General features: G+C 42.9%; 1 protein-coding gene and 11 non-coding genes across 12 annotated transcripts in view; 6 read left to right on the forward strand and 6 right to left on the reverse strand.

The window, feature by feature from the left end:
* LOC128524461 (nuclear factor 7, brain-like) overlaps positions 1–19110 on the reverse strand; it is a 561325-nt gene that overhangs the window by 322336 nt on the left and 219879 nt on the right. The window lies entirely within an intron of this gene.
* On the forward strand, positions 847–920 carry trnat-ugu (transfer RNA threonine (anticodon UGU)). The gene has a single exon. It is a non-coding gene; the product is annotated as a tRNA-Thr (tRNA).
* Positions 1596–1669, forward strand: trnat-agu (transfer RNA threonine (anticodon AGU)). The gene has a single exon. It is a non-coding gene; the product is annotated as a tRNA-Thr (tRNA).
* On the reverse strand, positions 2807–2888 carry trnas-aga (transfer RNA serine (anticodon AGA)). Its single transcript has one exon. It is a non-coding gene; the product is annotated as a tRNA-Ser (tRNA).
* trnat-ugu (transfer RNA threonine (anticodon UGU)) lies at positions 4993–5066 on the forward strand. The gene has a single exon. It is a non-coding gene; the product is annotated as a tRNA-Thr (tRNA).
* On the reverse strand, positions 6629–6711 carry trnal-cag (transfer RNA leucine (anticodon CAG)). The gene has a single exon. It is a non-coding gene; the product is annotated as a tRNA-Leu (tRNA).
* On the reverse strand, positions 6979–7060 carry trnas-aga (transfer RNA serine (anticodon AGA)). The gene has a single exon. It is a non-coding gene; the product is annotated as a tRNA-Ser (tRNA).
* Positions 9163–9236, forward strand: trnat-ugu (transfer RNA threonine (anticodon UGU)). The gene has a single exon. It is a non-coding gene; the product is annotated as a tRNA-Thr (tRNA).
* trnat-agu (transfer RNA threonine (anticodon AGU)) lies at positions 9829–9902 on the forward strand. Its single transcript has one exon. It is a non-coding gene; the product is annotated as a tRNA-Thr (tRNA).
* On the reverse strand, positions 10714–10796 carry trnal-cag (transfer RNA leucine (anticodon CAG)). The gene has a single exon. It is a non-coding gene; the product is annotated as a tRNA-Leu (tRNA).
* trnas-aga (transfer RNA serine (anticodon AGA)) lies at positions 11064–11145 on the reverse strand. Its single transcript has one exon. It is a non-coding gene; the product is annotated as a tRNA-Ser (tRNA).
* On the forward strand, positions 18482–18555 carry trnat-ugu (transfer RNA threonine (anticodon UGU)). The gene has a single exon. It is a non-coding gene; the product is annotated as a tRNA-Thr (tRNA).

The following is a 19110-nucleotide window of genomic DNA, read 5'->3' on the forward strand; positions in this document are numbered from 1 at the left end:
TGGTGGAATTTGATTAGTAGCAACAGAAAAGCATCTGCCCAATGAACTCGAGCATCCATGAATCTTGGAGAGCCTGAAAAAAAAACACCCTGGTTGGCTCTGTGATGCAATGGATAGCGTGTTGGACTTCTGGACTCAGCTGTGGAGCTATTCAAAGGTTGCGGGTTCGATGCCCCGCCAGAGACACTAACTTGTTACCTTCTTTTTATCCACACACCATGTCTAAAATGAAATCTTTGGTCAGAAATCCCTGTTCAAGATGCACTTTCCTATGTGCCATATTTGATTGAATGACTTGTCAGCTGATTTTAAGAAATATCATTGTTTTCCACATGTTTCCGCCCATTTGTCCCAAATCAAGCCCTCAGCTCAACTCCAGCTTCAACAAAAGGTTACGACATTGATTCACGCAATCCTTATGGGACAAAGAGCCAAAGTCCACAGCAGCAATCTGATGAACGCTTGCTTGCTTTTAGATGTGCATGGCATGTGGATTTTAATTCCTCCCCCCTGACTGTTGTGATATGCTTGTTAGGACTATGGCTGGAGATCAGCCATAACCTTTTGTTTGCTGTGGCTTGTGTGCCATTTACAGATCTAAAACTTGACATTTTCTTAAGGATTTTCACCCGTTTTGGGATCTTATCAAGCCGAAATCAAAGTTAGGATGTGCAAACAAACATCAAAGCATTTGCATGGCATCGCTGGTTGAGTACTCGTCTTACGAGCTCAGCGAGGTTTGCATGCGGATGGAGGAAATATTAGCATTGCAATCAGATTACGTCTTGGCCAGGAAAGTCTCGGTTAAAAGTGCTGGGTCATGCCTAAGGTGCCGCGCAGGCCATTGGCACTGTGGCTTAGCTGGTGAAAGCACCTGTCTTGTAAACAGGAGATCCTGGGTTCAAATCCCAGCAGTGCCTGTTGTGAGTTTCATCTCTTGGTACACCAGACAAGGTCTGGGTCCAACTGCATGAGGAACTCAAGGCTTAAGTGCTTGTGGTCTCAGGTTGTGGCAGGGTATCTTGCTTTCAGCCAGGATTTCTGCTCAGTTTTCATGTGTTTTCCAGAGGTAGACACCTGTCCATGGTGTCAAGCAAGGTAGCTCTATTCCTCCCACAGAAGTGAATGAAAACTGGCATTTTGATTTGCAAGAATTGAATCATTTTCTGAGTAGCCGTGGAACATTTGCCTGATGTTGACATTTGGTTACATTTAAATGAGGACAATGGCTGTCAATAAGCTAGTATATATATATATATATATATATATATATTTTTTTTTTTTGCTGTAAACTGTATGCCAGTTGCAAATATATAACATACAGTGTGTTTGAAATTTGTTTATTTTTGCAAGCCTGAAATCTACTGCAACAGGCATGATCTTTGCCTGCAATGAACTTGGAACAACCTGAGTCGAAACACCATGACTGGCAGTTTTGGCGTGCTCTGTGAAGCATGGTATAGCACTGTGGGACTTCATTCATGGTCCTATCATGCTGCATGCCAGTGGAGACAATCTTAGCTTGATAGTCAAGTTCCTGTGCTGGAGCATCTCAGATACGCGAGAGTATATGCAAGAGGCTAAGGTTTGGTTGTGGCGCTGTGGCTTAGTTGGTTAAAGTGCCTGTCTAGTAAACAGGAGATCCTGGGTTCGAATCCCAGCAGTGCCTCTCACTGTGCACCTCTGTTGCTATGCAGGTCAGACTGGTTTCTGTGGAAAAAGGAAATCTTTGCTTTATGTCTGACCATTAAATGGGTTAAGGTCACACAATGCACAAGCTTTCTGATTAGCCAAGTTTACAGTCCGATCTTGTGTATCCGTAGGTCATTAGCTATATTGCAAATTGTACATGGCCCAATTGCCCAAGATTGCACTACACACTGCACTTCAATATATATAAATATATGTGTATGTATACATAAAATTACATTACTGAAAGCTCGCTTGTGCCCATTTTCTAAGAAAGCATACAGTGATAAGTTGCTGAAAGCTACTACGATCCGATGTGGATGTCTTTGTCTGATCCAGAGTAGACGTTTTACCTTAGCAAAACAGGAAAGCAGTTTAGAGAGCAACCTCTCCAACCATCTATGGGCAATGCTGCAAAATACAGACAGAAAGATAAAATGAACCTATGTATCATGAACAATGATAACTTTTCATACCCAATTGTCAAATAGAAGCTGAATACTTGACTTCACCAATCAAACATGTGCTGGGACATCTCAAAAGAATTTTTCAGCATGCGTGAAAAGGAAGTTCAGCTCAGAACCTGTAGCCTTGATTTTGGCACCCTGCTCCGGGCTTTGCCTCAACAACACAACCATGTCTACATCGTCCAAAAAATTGAAGAAGCAAGCGCTTGATGAAGAAAAGTGCCAACTTCTTCGCTAGCAAGCAAAGCTATGCTGTGAGAGGTCAAGGTTATTGATGCAGATCCATACATGATTTCCTAAATGCAACAAAGAGAAGGGGCTCTTGTCAGAAGTGGGATTCAAACCCACGCCTCCAGGGGAGACTGCGACTCGGCCATCCTGACACGGCGGTCTCTAGAAAGGTTACGTCTTGCACGGATTACCGATCGGATGTCTATGAGGCAGCTTGTCATTGGAAGACAGATCAACGTTGGGAAGGGGTGACAGGATTTCTCCACCAAAGCAGCAGCTATTGAGGATGAAAAGGGGGCAGGATGTCACCATTATGTCTTCAGCAAATCACCAACTCTTAAGGGCATGAGGAAATTTGTTACAAATCACAGCCACAACACAATGAGTTGCAACATGTCTTTCTTGCGCAATATAACAGACGTAATCGGCAGGATTCGAACCTGCGCGGGGAGACCCCAATGGATTTCTAGTCCATCGCCTTAACCACTCGGCCACGACTACACCGCGTGTGCTTACATAGTGTGGGCCCGTGATTGAATAGACTTTTGCCACGTCTGATTTCATGACTTGACCTCCTCCCCAAAGCAAGCGCTAGATCTTTCCAATACACGCAAGTGTATCGGTTGGCTTAAGTTCAGGATTTTTAGGCTTCAGACAGGAACCACGTTCACGTTTTACCTTAGAAAAACAGCAAAGCAGTTTAGAGAGCAGCCTCTGCAACCATACATGCTGCAAAATACAGTGAGAAAGATGAAATAATCGTATAAATCATAAACAAGACAACTTTTCATACCCCATCATCATCCAGAAGCTGATTCCTTGACTTCTGCATTCAAACATGCGGTGGAACATCTCAAAAGAATTTTTCAGTATCTGTGAAAATGAAGTTCAGCTCAGTGCTTTGCCTCAACAACACAACCATGTGCAGAGACGTCTAGTAAACAGGAGATCCCAGGAGAGGTGAACAGGAGCATTTAAATCCCAGCAATGCCTCTTGAGGGGCACTTCTGTTGCTATGCAGATCAGACTGGTTTCAGTGGAGGAAATGAAATCTTTGCTTCATGTCTGACCGTTAACAGCTCATGGGTTAAAGTCACACAATGCACAAGCTTTCTGATTAGCCAAGATTAGAGTCCTATCTTGTGTATCCCTAGCACAACTGCTGTCAACATTATGATCCGGTCATTAGCTACATTGCGACTGCATATCTTTTTACCACACCTTTAAACATTTGTCTGTTAGGACGATGGCTAGAGCAGATAATTTCTTGCATTTGCATTGGTTTGGCTGCCTTCTTCTGACATATAATTTGACCTGTGGTTGCGATTATTCAGCTGTTGGGGACCTTTGCAAGCATCAAATCAAGTGTATGAGGCTCATTCACAGAAACGCAACAGAATAATGCTGCTGCCAAATCGTCATTCGTGTGGTAACATGATGTCTCGGATTTGTAGGACCTTATACCACAAAACGTTTAATCTATGGGTGATGAGGAGATACCTTATTTAATATGTTATCTAGCGCTTACTCCAGTGTGTATATGTTGAGGTCTCCATGCTACAGTGCTATCCAAGCAGTGTCTACTGCAACAATCATCTGTTGGTGCGAAAGCTATCCCTTTCTTGCCTTTCTTACAGCCAGAGTTGAATAACTTTGCAAGTCAGACAGGGATCTGTGGCAAATTCCATGGTGAAATCAAGGCATTCTGTGGACGCTGTTGACAGCTTGTGGGATCAGCACCTGCCATAGTTGTTTGCATTTGGTGGAATTTGATTAGTAGCAACAGAAAAGCATCTGCCCAATGAACTCGAGCATCCATGAATCTTGAAGAGCCTGAAAAAAAACACCCTGGTTGGCTCTGTGATGCAATGGATAGCGTGTTGGACTTCTGGACTCAGCTGTGGAGCTATTCAAAGGTTGCGGGTTCGATGCCCCGCCAGAGACACTAACTTGTTACCTTCTTTTTATCCACACACCATGTCTAAAATGAAATCTTTGGTCAGGAATCCCTGTTCAAGATGCACTTTCCTATGTGCCATATTTGATTGAATGACTTGTCAGCTGATTTTAAGAAATATCATTGTTTTCCACATGTTTCCGCCCATTTGTCCCAAATCAAGCCCTCAGCTCAACTCCAGCTTCAACAAAAGGTTACGACATTGATTCACGCAATCCTTATGGGACAAAGAGCCAAAGTCCACAGCAGCAATCTGATGAACGCTTGCTTGCTTTTAGATGTGCATGGCATGTGGATTTTAATTCCTCCCCCCTGACTGTTGTGATATGCTTGTTAGGACTATGGCTGGAGATCAGCCATAACCTTTTGTTTGCTGTGGCTTGTGTGCCATTTACAGATCTAAAACTTGACATTTTCTTAAGGATTTTCACCCGTTTTGGGATCTTATCAAGCCGAAATCAAAGTTAGGATGTGCAAACAAACATCAAAGCATTTGCATGGCATCGCTGGTTGAGTACTCGTCTTACGAGCTCAGCGAGGTTTGCATGCGGATGGAGGAAATATTAGCATTGCAATCAGATTACGTCTTGGCCAGGAGAGTCTCGGTTAAAAGTGCTGGGTCATGCCTAAGGTGCCGCGCAGGCCATTGGCACTGTGGCTTAGCTGGTGAAAGCACCTGTCTTGTAAACAGGAGATCCTGGGTTCAAATCCCAGCAGTGCCTGTTGTGAGTTTCATCTCTTGGTACACCAGACAAGGTCTGGGTCCAACTGCATGAGGAACTCAAGGCTTAAGTGCTTGTGGTCTCAGGTTGTGGCAGGGTATCTTGCTTTCAGCCAGGATTTCTGCTCAGTTTTCATGTGTTTTCCAGAGGTAGACACCTGTCCATGGTGTCAAGCAAGGTAGCTCTATTCCTCCCACAGAAGTGAATGAAAACTGGCATTTTGATTTGCAAGAATTGAATCATTTTCTGAGTAGCCGTGGAACATTTGCCTGATGTTGACATTTGGTTACATTTAAATGAGGACAGTGGCTGTCAATAAGCTAGTATATATATATATATATATATATATATATATTTTTTTTTTTTTGCTGTAAACTGTATGCCAGTTGCAAATATATAACATACAGTGTGTTTGAAATTTGTTTATTTTTGCAAGCCTGAAATCTACTGCAACAGGCATGATCTTTGCCTGCAATGAACTTGGAACAACCTGAGTCGAAACACCATGACTGGCAGTTTTGGCGTGCTCTGTGAAGCATGGTATAGCACTGTGGGACTTCATTCATGGTCCTATCATGCTGCATGCCAGTGGAGACAATCTTAGCTTGATAGTCAAGTTCCTGTGCTGGAGCATCTCAGATACGCGAGAGTATATGCAAGAGGCTAAGGTTTGGTTGTGGCGCTGTGGCTTAGTTGGTTAAAGTGCCTGTCTAGTAAACAGGAGATCCTGGGTTCGAATCCCAGCAGTACCTCTCACTGTGCACCTCTGTTGCTATGCAGGTCAGACTGGTTTCTGTGGAAAAAGGAAATCTTTGCTTTATGTCTGACCATTAAATGGGTTAAGGTCACACAATGCACAAGCTTTCTGATTAGCCAAGTTTACAGTCCGATCTTGTGTATCCGTAGGTCATTAGCTATATTGCAAATTGTACATGGCCCAATTGCCCAAGATTGCACTACACACTGCACTTCAATATATATAAATATATGTGTATGTATACATAAAATTACATTACTGAAAGCTCGCTTGTGCCCATTTTCTAAGAAAGCATACAGTGATAAGTTGCTGAAAGCTACTACGATCCGATGTGGATGTCTTTGTCTGATCCAGAGTAGACGTTTTACCTTAGCAAAACAGGAAAGCAGTTTAGAGAGCAACCTCTCCAACCATCTATGGGCAATGCTGCAAAATACAGACAGAAAGATAAAATGAACCTATGTATCATGAACAATGATAACTTTTCATACCCAATTGTCAAATAGAAGCTGAATACTTGACTTCACCAATCAAACATGTGCTGGGACATCTCAAAAGAATTTTTCAGCATGCGTGAAAAGGAAGTTCAGCTCAGAACCTGTAGCCTTGATTTTGGCACCCTGCTCCGGGCTTTGCCTCAACAACACAACCATGTCTACATCGTCCAAAAAATTGAAGAAGCAAGCGCTTGATGAAGAAAAGTGCCAACTTCTTCGCTAGCAAGCAAAGCTATGCTGTGAGAGGTCAAGGTTATTGATGCAGATCCATACATGATTTCCTAAATGCAACAAAGAGAAGGGGCTCTTGTCAGAAGTGGGATTCGAACCCACGCCTCCAGGGGAGACTGCGACCTGAACACAGCGCCTTAGACCGCTCGGCCATCCTGACACGGCGGTCTCTAGAAAGGTCACGTCTTGCACGGATTACCGATCGGATGTCTATGAGGCAGCTTGTCATTGGAAGACAGATCAACGTTGGGAAGGGGTGACAGGATTTCTCCACCAAAGCAGCAGCTATTGAGGATGAAAAGGGGGCAGGATGTCACCATTATGTCTTCAGCAAATCACCAACTCTTAAGGGCATGAGGAAATTTGTTACAAATCACAGCCACAACACAATGAGTTGCAACATGTCTTTCTTGCGCAATATAACAGACGTAATCGGCAGGATTCGAACCTGCGCGGGGAGACCCCAATGGATTTCTAGTCCATCGCCTTAACCACTCGGCCACGACTACACCGCGTGTGCTTACATAGTGTGGGCCCGTGATTGAATAGACTTTTGCCACGTCTGATTTCATGACTTGACCTCCTCCCCAAAGCAAGCGCTAGATCTTTCCAATACACGCAAGTGTATCGGTTGGCTTAAGTTCAGGATTTTTAGGCTTCAGACAGGAACCACGTTCACGTTTTACCTTAGAAAAACAGCAAAGCAGTTTAGAGAGCAGCCTCTGCAACCATACATGCTGCAAAATACAGTGAGAAAGATGAAATAATCCTATAAATCATAAACAAGACAACTTTTCATACCCCATCATCATCCAGAAGCTGATTCCTTGACTTCTGCATTCAAACATGCGGTGGAACATCTCAAAAGAATTTTTCAGTATCTGTGAAAATGAAGTTCAGCTCAGTGCTTTGCCTCAACAACACAACCATGTGCAGAGACGTCTAGTAAACAGGAGATCCCAGGAGAGGTGAACAGGAGCATTTAAATCCCAGCAATGCCTCTTGAGGGGCACTTCTGTTGCTATGCAGATCAGACTGGTTTCAGTGGAGGAAATGAAATCTTTGCTTCATGTCTGACCGTTAACAGCTCATGGGTTAAAGTCACACAATGCACAAGCTTTCTGATTAGCCAAGATTAGAGTCCTATCTTGTGTATCCCTAGCACAACTGCTGTCAACATTATGATCCGGTCATTAGCTACATTGCGACTGCATATCTTTTTACCACACCTTTAAACATTTGTCTGTTAGGACGATGACTAGAGCAGATAATTTCTTGCATTTGCATTGGTTTGGCTGCCTTCTTCTGACATATAATTTGACCTGTGGTTGCGATTATTCAGCTGTTGGGGACCTTTGCAAGCATTAAATCAAGTGTATGAGGCTCATTCACAGAAACGCAACAGAATAATGCTGCTGCCAAATCGTCATTCGTGTGGTAACATGATGTCTCGGATTTGTAGGACCTTATACCACAAAACGTTTAATCTATGGGTGATGAGGAGATACCTTATTTAATGTTATCTAGCGCTTACTCCAGTGTGTATATGTTGAGGTCTCCATGCTACAGTGCTATCCAAGCAGTGTCTACTGCAACAATCATCTGTTGGTGCGAAAGCTATCCCTTTCTTGCCTTTCTTACAGCCAGAGTTGAATAACTTTGCAAGTCAGACAGGGATCTGTGGCAAATTCCATGGTGAAATCAAGGCATTCTGTGGACGCTGTTGACAGCTTGTGGGATCAGCACCTGCCATAGTTGTTTGCATTTGGTGGAATTTGATTAGTAGCAACAGAAAAGCATCTGCCCAATGAACTCGAGCATCCATGAATCTTGGAGAGCCTGAAAAAAAACACCCTGGTTGGCTCTGTGATGCAATGGATAGCGTGTTGGACTTCTGGACTCAGCTGTGGAGCTATTCAAAGGTTGCGGGTTCGATGCCCCGCCAGAGACACTAACTTGTTACCTTCTTTTTATCCACACACCATGTCTAAAATGAAATCTTTGGTCAGGAATCCCTGTTCAAGATGCACTTTCCTATGTGCCATATTTGATTGAATGACTTGTCAGCTGATTTTAAGAAATATCATTGTTTTCCACATGTTTCCGCCCATTTGTCCCAAATCAAGCCCTCAGCTCAACTCCAGCTTCAACAAAAGGTTACGACATTGATTCACGCAATCCTTATGGGACAAAGAGCCAAAGTCCACAGCAGCAATCTGATGAACGCTTGCTTGCTTTTAGATGTGCATGGCATGTGGATTTTAATTCCTCCCCCCTGACTGTTGTGATATGCTTGTTAGGACTATGGCTGGAGATCAGCCATAACCTTTTGTTTGCTGTGGCTTGTGTGCCATTTACAGATCTAAAACTTGACATTTTCTTAAGGATTTTCACCCGTTTTGGGATCTTATCAAGCCGAAATCAAAGTTAGGATGTGCAAACAAACATCAAAGCATTTGCATGGCATCGCTGGTTGAGTACTCGTCTTACGAGCTCAGCGAGGTTTGCATGCGGATGGAGGAAATATTAGCATTGCAATCAGATTACGTCTTGGCCAGGAGAGTCTCGGTTAAAAGTGCTGGGTCATGCCTAAGGTGCCGCGCAGGCCATTGGCACTGTGGCTTAGCTGGTGAAAGCACCTGTCTTGTAAACAGGAGATCCTGGGTTCAAATCCCAGCAGTGCCTGTTGTGAGTTTCATCTCTTGGTACACCAGACAAGGTCTGCTCAGTTTTCATGTGTTTTCCAGAGGTAGACACCTGTCCATGGTGTCAAGCAAGGTAGCTCTATTCCTCCCACAGAAGCGAATGAAAACTGGCATTTTGATTTGCAAGAATTGAATCATTTTCTGAGTAGCCGTGGAACATTTGCCTGATGTTGACATTTGGTTACATTTAAATGAGGACAATGGCTGTCAATAAGCTAGTATATATATATATATATATATATATATATATTTTTTTTTTTTGCTGTAAACTGTATGCCAGTTGCAAATATATAACATACAGTGTGTTTGGAATTTGTTTATTTTTGCAAGCCTGAAATCTACTGCAACAGGCATGATCTTTGCCTGCAATGAACTTGGAACAACCTGAGTCGAAACACCATGACTGGCAGTTTTGGCGTGCTCTGTGAAGCATGGTATAGCACTGTGGGACTTCATTCATGGTCCTATCATGCTGCATGCCAGTGGAGACAATCTTAGCTTGTTAGTCAAGTTCCTGTGCTGGAGCATCTCAGATACGCGAGAGTATATGCAAGAGGCTAAGGTTTGGTTGTGGCGCTGTGGCTTAGTTGGTTAAAGTGCCTGTCTAGTAAACAGGAGATCCTGGGTTCGAATCCCAGCAGTGCCTCTCACTGTGCACCTCTGTTGCTATGCAGGACAGACTGGTTTCTGTGGAAAAAGGAAATCTTTGCTTTATGTCTGACCATTAAATGGGTTAAGGTCACACAATGCACAAGCTTTCTGATTAGCCAAGTTTACAGTCCGATCTTGTGTATCCGTAGGTCATTAGCTATATTGCAAATTGTACATGGCCCAATTGCCCAAGATTGCACTACACACTGCACTTCAATATATATAAATAAATGTGTATGTATACATAAAATTACATTACTGAAAGCTCGCTTGTGCCCATTTTCTAAGAAAAGCATACAGTGATAAGTTGCTGAAAGCTACTACGATCCGATGTGGATGTCTTTGTCTGATCCAGAGTAGACGTTTTACCTTAGCAAAACAGGAAAGCAGTTTAGAGAGCAACCTCTCCAACCATCTATGGGCAATGCTGCAAAATACAGACAGAAAGATGAAATGAACCTATGTATCATGAACAATGATAACTTTTCATACCCAATTGTCAAATAGAAGCTGATTCCTTGACTTCACCAATCAAACATGTGCTGGGACATCTCAAAAGAATTTTTCAGCATGCGTGAAAAGGAAGTTCAGCTCAGAACCTGTAGCCTTGATTTTGGCACCCTGCTCCGGGCTTTGCCTCAACAACACAACCATGTCTACATCATCCAAAAAATTGAAGAAGCAAGCGCTTGATGAAGAAAAGTGCCAACTTCTTCGCTAGCAAGCAAAGCTATGCTGTGAGAGGTCAAGGTTATTGATGCAGATCCATACATGATTTCCTAAATGCAACAAAGAGAAGGGGCTCTTGTCAGAAGTGGGATTCGAACCCACGCCTCCAGGGGAGACTGCGACCTGAACGCAGCGCCTTAGACCGCTCGGCCATCCTGACACGGCGGTCTCTAGAAAGGTCACGTCTTGCACGGATTACCGATCGGATGTCTATGAGGCAGCTTGTCATTGGAAGACAGATCAACGTTGGGAAGGGGTGACAGGATTTCTCCACCAAAGCAGCAGCTATTGAGGATGAAAAGGGGGCAGGATGTCACCATTATGTCTTCAGCAAATCACCAACTCTTAAGGGCATGAGGAAATTTGTTACAAATCACAGCCACAACACAATGAGTTGCAACATGTCTTTCTTGCGCAATATAACAGACGTAATCGGCAGGATTCGAACCTGCGCGGGGAGACCCCAATGGATTTCTAGTCCATCGCCTTAACCACTCGGCCACGACTACACCGCGTGTGCTTACATAGTGTGGGCCCGTGATTGAATAGACTTTTGCCACGTCTGATTTCATGACTTGACCTCCTCCCCAAAGCAAGCGCTAGATCTTTCCAATACACGCAAGTGTATCGGTTGGCTTAAGTTCAGGATTTTTAGGCTTCAGACAGGAACCACATTCACGTTTTACCTTAGAAAAACAGCAAAGCAGTTTAGAGAGCAGCCTCTGCAACCATACATGCTGCAAAATACAGTGAGAAAGATGAAATAATCCTATAAATCATAAACAAGACAACTTTTCATACCCCATCATCATCCAGAAGCTGATTCCTTGACTTCTGCATTCAAACATGCGGTGGAACATCTCAAAAGAATTTTTCAGTATCTGTGAAAATGAAGTTCAGCTCAGTGCTTTGCCTCAACAACACAACCATGTGCAGAGACGTCTAGTAAACAGGAGATCCCAGGAGAGGTGAACAGGAGCATTTAAATCCCAGCAATGCCTCTTGAGGGGCACTTCTGTTGCTATGCAGATCAGACTGGTTTCAGTGGAGGAAATGAAATCTTTGCTTCATGTCTGACCGTTAACAGCTCATGGGTTAAAGTCACACAATGCACAAGCTTTCTGATTAGCCAAGATTAGAGTCCTATCTTGTGTATCCCTAGCACAACTGCTGTCAACATTATGATCCGGTCATTAGCTACATTGCGACTGCATATCTTTTTACCACACCTTTAAACATTTGTCTGTTAGGACGATGACTAGAGCAGATAATTTCTTGCATTTGCATTGGTTTGGCTGCCTTCTTCTGACATATAATTTGACCTGTGGTTGCGATTATTAAGCTGTTGGGGACCTTTGCAAGCATCAAATCAAGTGTATGAGGCTCATTCACAGAAACGCAACAGAATAATGCTGCTGCCAAATCGTCATTCGTGTGGTAACATGATGTCTCGGATTTGTAGGACCTTATACCACAAAACGTTTAATCTATGGGTGATGAGGAGATACCTTATTTAATATGTTATCTAGCGCTTACTCCAGTGTGTATATGTTGAGGTCTCCATGCTACAGTGCTATCCAAGCAGTGTCTACTGCAACAATCATCTGTTGGTGCGAAAGCTATCCCTTTCTTGCCTTTCTTACAGCCAGAGTTGAATAACTTTGCAAGTCAGACAGGGATCTGTGGCAAATTCCATGGTGAAATCAAGGCATTCTGTGGACGCTGTTGACAGCTTGTGGGATCAGCACCTGCCATAGTTGTTTGCATTTGGTGGAATTTGATTAGTAGCAACAGAAAAGCATCTGCCCAATGAACCCTGTTGCTGACGTAGCTTCCTGTTTTCGTATCGTTGCCGCGAAAGTTTGCGTTTGTGTTAGCGTTTAAATTACATACTTTTTTTCATTTATACAATAATAATATTAATAGCAACTAGTTTTTACATCTCACACTATTTGGCTTCGCCTTTTTCTGCGCTTTTTGGAGAACGCGCGAGTTTCTTTTTCTAAAAACAACAAACGGAATTCAGCTCCAAACAACTACAACTCCGACTCAGGTACGTTATCATGTCCAATATTCAGCTCGTTCAGTGTGTAGAGTGCAGGATGTTTAGACATTCTTCCTCCGTCGTTAGCGGTAATTTTATTTGTGATAGGTGTGTGTTAGTGAGCACTCTGACGGAGAAGATATCAGCGTTAGAGGAGCGCATCCAGACTTTAGAGAGGGTTAGAGAGTGTAAGAGCAGCGTTATTCCTGTAGCGGACAGTCTGGGTGCCGCAGGCGGAGATAACCAGCCCCCGACTCCGGCATTAGAGCCCTCACAGCGGGGCGAGTGGGTGACGACTCGGCGGCATACTCGTTCAGCCAAAGCTAACGCTAAGGCTAGCCCACCGGAGCACACCTCTTCTGCGCTTCACGTGTCCAACAGGTTTGCTCTCCTCAGTGATGCACCCACCGAGAAACCTGAAAGAGCTCTGGTTATAGGAGACTCTATAATGAGACACGTGAAATTAGCTAGACCTTTAGGGGCGCCAGCGGCAGTGGTTAGGTGTATCCCGGGAGCCAGAGCACCGGACATAGCAGGTAATCTTAGGGCTCTAGGACAGCACAGGTTCTCCAAGATAGTGGTACATGCTGGAGCTAACGATATACGCCTTCGTCAGTCAGAGGTTAGTAAGAATAACTTTATAGAGGTGTTTAAATTAGCGAAGGCGATGTCCGATGGAGTAGTATGCTCTGGTCCCATCCCAATGAGACGTGGTGACATAACTTACAGCAGGTTATGGTCGCTGAACCGCTGGATGTCCAGGTGGTGCTCCGAAAACAACGTGGGCTTTATTGATAATTGGAAGACCTTTGAGGGCAAAGCTGGCCTGTTAGGGCGGGACGGTGTCCATCCCACTCGGGAAGGTGCTGCTCTCATTTCTTGTAGTATAGCTCATAGTCTTAGAAAAGGCCTAGTTAATCGGTGACAATCCAGAGCCCAGGCCAGGGAGCAGACAGACAGGCTAACCCAACCGTCTGCTAGCTGCATAGAGTCGTCACTCAGGGTTCACTCTATTGAGACTGTGTCTGTTCCCAGAGCTAAAAACAAATTTAGAAAGACTCAGAAAGTCTGTTTTAGTAATTTAATTAACATAAAGACCACAAACTTGGATCAGACTGAATGCGCAGCCGGCACCTCTGATCTGAAGCTAGGACTGTTAAATATTAGATCTCTCGCATCTAAAGCAGTTATAGTTAATGAAATTATCACAGATCAGGAGTTTGATATACTCTGTTTAACAGAAACCTGGATTAAACAGGACGAGTATGTAGCTCTAAATGAAGCTAGTCCTCCTGGATACAGCTACATACACCAGCCTCGGTTAACTGGTAGAGGAGGAGGCGTCGCAGTTATTCACAATGATAATTTGACTATTGTACAAAAACACGGACACAAATTTAATTCATTTGAAATTCTTTATAGTAACATAAGTGTATTTAACTATATTAAGTCAGCTCAGTCGATCCCGCTAATTGTCATTTACAGACCTCCAGGGCCGTACTCGCAATTTCTTAGTGAATTTGCAGATTTCCTCTCAAACCTAGTCGTTTCTGTAGACAAAATGTTAATTGCTGGAGATTTTAATATTCATTTTGAAAACCCAGAAGACCCTCTGAGAACTGCATTTATGTCTATACTGGACTCGGTAGGAGTAAATCAGTGTGTAGTAGGACCCACTCATAAAGCAGGTCACACTTTAGATTTAATAATATTATTTGGATTAAGTATAAAAAATTTATTCACAATACCACTATCTGAAGTTATCTCAGATCACTATCTTGTCTCAATTCAAGTGTGTCACAATAATAATGTACACACAGCGCCGCGCTACCGTATAAAACGTACATTCACATCAACTACCAAACAGAGTTTTATCAGTAATCTCCCAGAGTTCCCAACTACAATTAGATCACCGTCTGACCCCACAGAACTAGATCAGGCGACTGAATATTTAGAGTCGACATTTCGCTATACCCTAGATAATGTAGCTCCAGTTAAGAGAAAAATTATTAGAGATAAAAAACTTGCTCCCTGGTATAACGATCACACGCGCACTCTAAAACAGACCGCTCGGAAATTAGAACGTAAATGGCGTCAAACTAAATTACTAGTATTTCAAATAGCATGGAAGGAGAGCATCCTGAACTATAGAAAAGCTCTTAGTGTAGCTAGATCAACATATCTCTCCACTCTTATAGAAAATAACAAAAATAATCCTAGATTCTTATTTAATGCTGTAGCCAAATTAACCAGAAATAAGACCACTGCAGAAATCTCCACAACAACATCATGCAATAGTGAGGACTTCATGAACTTTTTTAATAATAAAATTGTAAATATTAGGCATAAAATTGAGGTTTTGAAACCGAACAATGTAATTGATGCAGATGTTAATCTAGCCATGTCAGACCAGAACCTAGAATACTTTACTCCCCTTGAAGAGAATGAACTAATTTCACTCATCTCTTCTTCAAATTCATCAACCTGTATATTAGATCCTGTACCGACACATTTTCTTAAACAGATAGTACCAGCAATAATAGAACCCCTGTTGAGAATAATTAATTCTTCACTCAGCATTGGATATGTTCCAAAATCTTTTAAATTAGCAGTTATCAAACCAATAATTAAGAAACCTGACCTCGACCCCTGTCAGCTGTCCAGTTACAGACCAATATCAAACCTCCCCTTTATCTCTAAGATCCTGGAAAAGATAGTAGCGGAGCAGCTATGCTCATATATACATAGAAATGGCATACATGAACTGTATCAGTCAGGATTTAGGCCTCATCACAGTACAGAGACAGCGCTCGTTAAAGTAGTAAATGACATTCTATTGGCCTCTGATCAGGGTTGTGTAACTATGCTTGTATTACTTGACCTCAGTGCAGCTTTTGACACTGTTGATCACGCTATTCTTCTTCACAGATTAGAAAATGTAGTGGGAATTAAGGGTACAGCCCTCTCCTGGCTCAGATCCTATCTGACCCATCGTTATCAGTATGTAGACTTAAATGGTGATTATTCTGCATGTTCTCTAGTGGAGTTTGGCGTTCCGCAGGGTTCAGTTTTAGGTCCACTGCTTTTTTCCCTTTACATGCTTCCTCTGGGCAACATAATCCGTAAGCATGGTATTAGTTTTCATTGTTATGCTGACGATACACAGTTATATGTCTCAGCAAAACCTGATGAGAAAAAACAGCTTACTAAAATTGAGCAATGTGTGCAGGACATAAGAAATTGGATGCTAATTAACTTCCTTCTGCTAAATCTGGATAAGACAGAAGTTCTAGTCATAGGACCGCATACAGCTAGGAGTAAAATTTTAGATCACACCGTAACTTTAGATGGCCTTTCTGTTCCATCAAATGCAACAGTGAAAGACCTTGGTGTGATTATTGATTCCAGCCTTTCATTTGAAGCACATGTAGATAATATTACCAGGATAGCATTCTTTCACCTCAGAAATATTGCCAGAATAAGAAATTTATTGTCGCCAAACGACGCAGAAAAACTAGTTCATGCTTTTATCACCTCTAGGTTGGACTATTGTAATGCCTTACTGTCTGGTTGTTCAGCTAGATGCATAAATAAGCTTCAGCTAGTCCAGAATGCAGCAGCGAGAGTCCTCACCAGAACCAGAAGATATGAGCACATCACCCCTATCTTATCTTCACTCCATTGGCTCCCTGTGAAATTTCGCATTGATTTTAAAATACTACTCTTGACATATAAAGCATTAAATGGTCTCGCGCCGCAGTACCTGAGCGAAATGCTAGTGTCTTACGATCCGCCACGCCTACTTCGATCAAAGGATGCAGGCTGCTTGTCAGTACCGCGTATTATGAAAAATACAGCTGGGGGCAGAGCTTTTTCTTATAAAGCCCCAAAGTTATGGAATAGTCTTCCAAATAGTGTTCGGGACTCAGACACAGTCTCAGTGTTTAAGTCCAGGCTAAAAACCTATTTATTTAGCCAAGCATTTTTATAAATAGATTTGCCATAGGTAAAGGAGCAGATCTGGGGGACTCATGGACGTAGAGTATTATGGTGAACTGGTATGTTTGGATGCTGTCTTCCTCACTCTCATTGATCACTCAGGTTTGCTGACGGTGAGGTGATTGTTTGCTTTACATGTCAGGAAGCCCTCATGTTTGTGTTTCCTTCTGGCTCTCCCTTTTAGTTATGCTGTCATAGTTAGTCCTGCCGGAGTCTCTGCTTGCACTCTACAGTTAATATACATTCACATTATACATTGTGTGACTGTGACCATACCTAACTGCCATCTCTCCTCTTCTTCTCTTTCCCCCCCTCTTTCTTTTTCCTCTCTCCTCCTGTCCCCCCCTTTCACTCTTTCTCTCTCTCTCTGTCGAGCTACACATGTCGTTCCTGAGCTGCCAGTGATCCAGACTCCCTCTGCCCTCCGGACCTGTCTGACCCATCCTGGTGCCCCGCTTCTGGCTGAAGATCTCGTCACATGGATGCCCCGTGTGTCTCTCTGGGATGCGTCTGGTGTCTGGGAATGATTCTCTCCACCTAGAAAATGGTTCTGGCCTTGACTGGTGTTGGCAACTGTTTCTCTGGGGACTTGACAGTTCGATAGTTCATGACTGGAACTTCTTACAAGTCTACCTGGGTCTTCAATAACTACCTGGACTCCATATTAACATCAATTAACATCAGCTATTATAGCTGAACTGCCTCCCACCCTACACACTGTATAAATGCAGATCATTTACTCTTTCTGTTTCACCCAAATGAGGATGGGTTCCCTGTTGAGTCTGGTTCCTCTCAAGGTTTCTTCCTATTACAATCTCAGGGAGTTTTTCCTTGCCACTGTCGCCCTCGGCTTGCTCACCAGGGACAAACTGACCATTTTGATTCATACAAATTCACATTTCATACAAACTTAAATAATTCTTTTGACTATGTAAAGCTGCTTTGCGGCAATGAAAATTGCTAAAAGCGCTATACAAATAAAATTGAATTGAATTGAATTGAACTCGAGCATCCATGAATCTTGGAGAGCCTGAAAAAAAACACCCTGGTTGGCTCTGTGATGCAATGGATAGCGTGTTGGACTTCTGGACTCAGCTGTGGAGCTATTCAAAGGTTGCGGGTTCGATGCCCCGCCAGAGACACTAACTTGTTACCTTCTTTTTATCCACACACCATGTCTAAAATGAAATCTTTGGTCAGGAATCCCTGTTCAAGATGCACTTTCCTATGTGCCATATTTGATTGAATGACTTGTCAGCTGATTTTAAGAAATATCATTGTTTTCCACATGTTTCCGCCCATTTGTCCCAAATCAAGCCCTCAGCTCAACTCCAGCTTCAACAAAAGGTTACGACATTGATTCACGCAATCCTTATGGGACAAAGAGCCAAAGTCCACAGCAGCAATCTGATGAACGCTTGCTTGCTTTTAGATGTGCATGGCATGTGGATTTTAATTCCTCCCCCCTGACTGTTGTGATATGCTTGTTAGGACTATGGCTGGAGATCAGCCATAACCTTTTGTTTGCTGTGGCTTGTGTGCCATTTACAGATCTAAAACTTGACATTTTCTTAAGGATTTTCACCCGTTTTGGGATCTTATCAAGCCGAAATCAAAGTTAGGATGTGCAAACAAACATCAAAGCATTTGCATGGCATCGCTGGTTGAGTACTCGTCTTACGAGCTCAGCGAGGTTTGCATGCGGATGGAGGAAATATTAGCATTGCAATCAGATTACGTCTTGGCCAGGAGAGTCTCGGTTAAAAGTGCTGGGTCATGCCTAAGGTGCCGCGCAGGCCATTGGCACTGTGGCTTAGCTGGTGAAAGCACCTGTCTTGTAAACAGGAGATCCTGGGTTCAAATCCCAGCAGTGCCTGTTGTGAGTTTCATCTCTTGGTACACCAGACAAGGTCTGGGTCCAACTGCATGAGGAACTCAAGGCTTAAGTGCTTGTGGTCTCAGGTTGTGGCAGGGTATCTTGCTTTCAGCCAGGATTTCTGCTCAGTTTTCATGTGTTTTCCAGAGGTAGACACCTGTCCATGGTGTCAAGCAAGGTAGCTCTATTCCTCCCACAGAAGTGAATGAAAACTGGCATTTTGATTTGCAAGAATTGAATCATTTTCTGAGTAGCCGTGGAACATTTGCCTGATGTTGACATTTGGTTACATTTAAATGAGGACAATGGCTGTCAATAAGCTAGTATATATATATATATATTTTTTTTTTTTTTTTTTTTTTTTTTTTTTTTTTGCTGTAAACTGTATGCCAGTTGCAAATATATAACATACAGTGTGTTTGAAATTTGTTTATTTTTGCAAGCCTGAAATCTACTGCAACAGGCATGATCTTTGCCTGCAATGAACTTGGAACAACCTGAGTCGAAACACCATGACTGGCAGTTTTGGCGTGCTCTGTGAAGCATGGTATAGCA

The sequence above is a fragment of the Clarias gariepinus genome, chromosome 5 (assembly GCF_024256425.1).
Source record: "Clarias gariepinus isolate MV-2021 ecotype Netherlands chromosome 5, CGAR_prim_01v2, whole genome shotgun sequence".
In the NCBI taxonomy this organism is placed as follows: Eukaryota; Metazoa; Chordata; class Actinopteri; order Siluriformes; family Clariidae; genus Clarias; species Clarias gariepinus.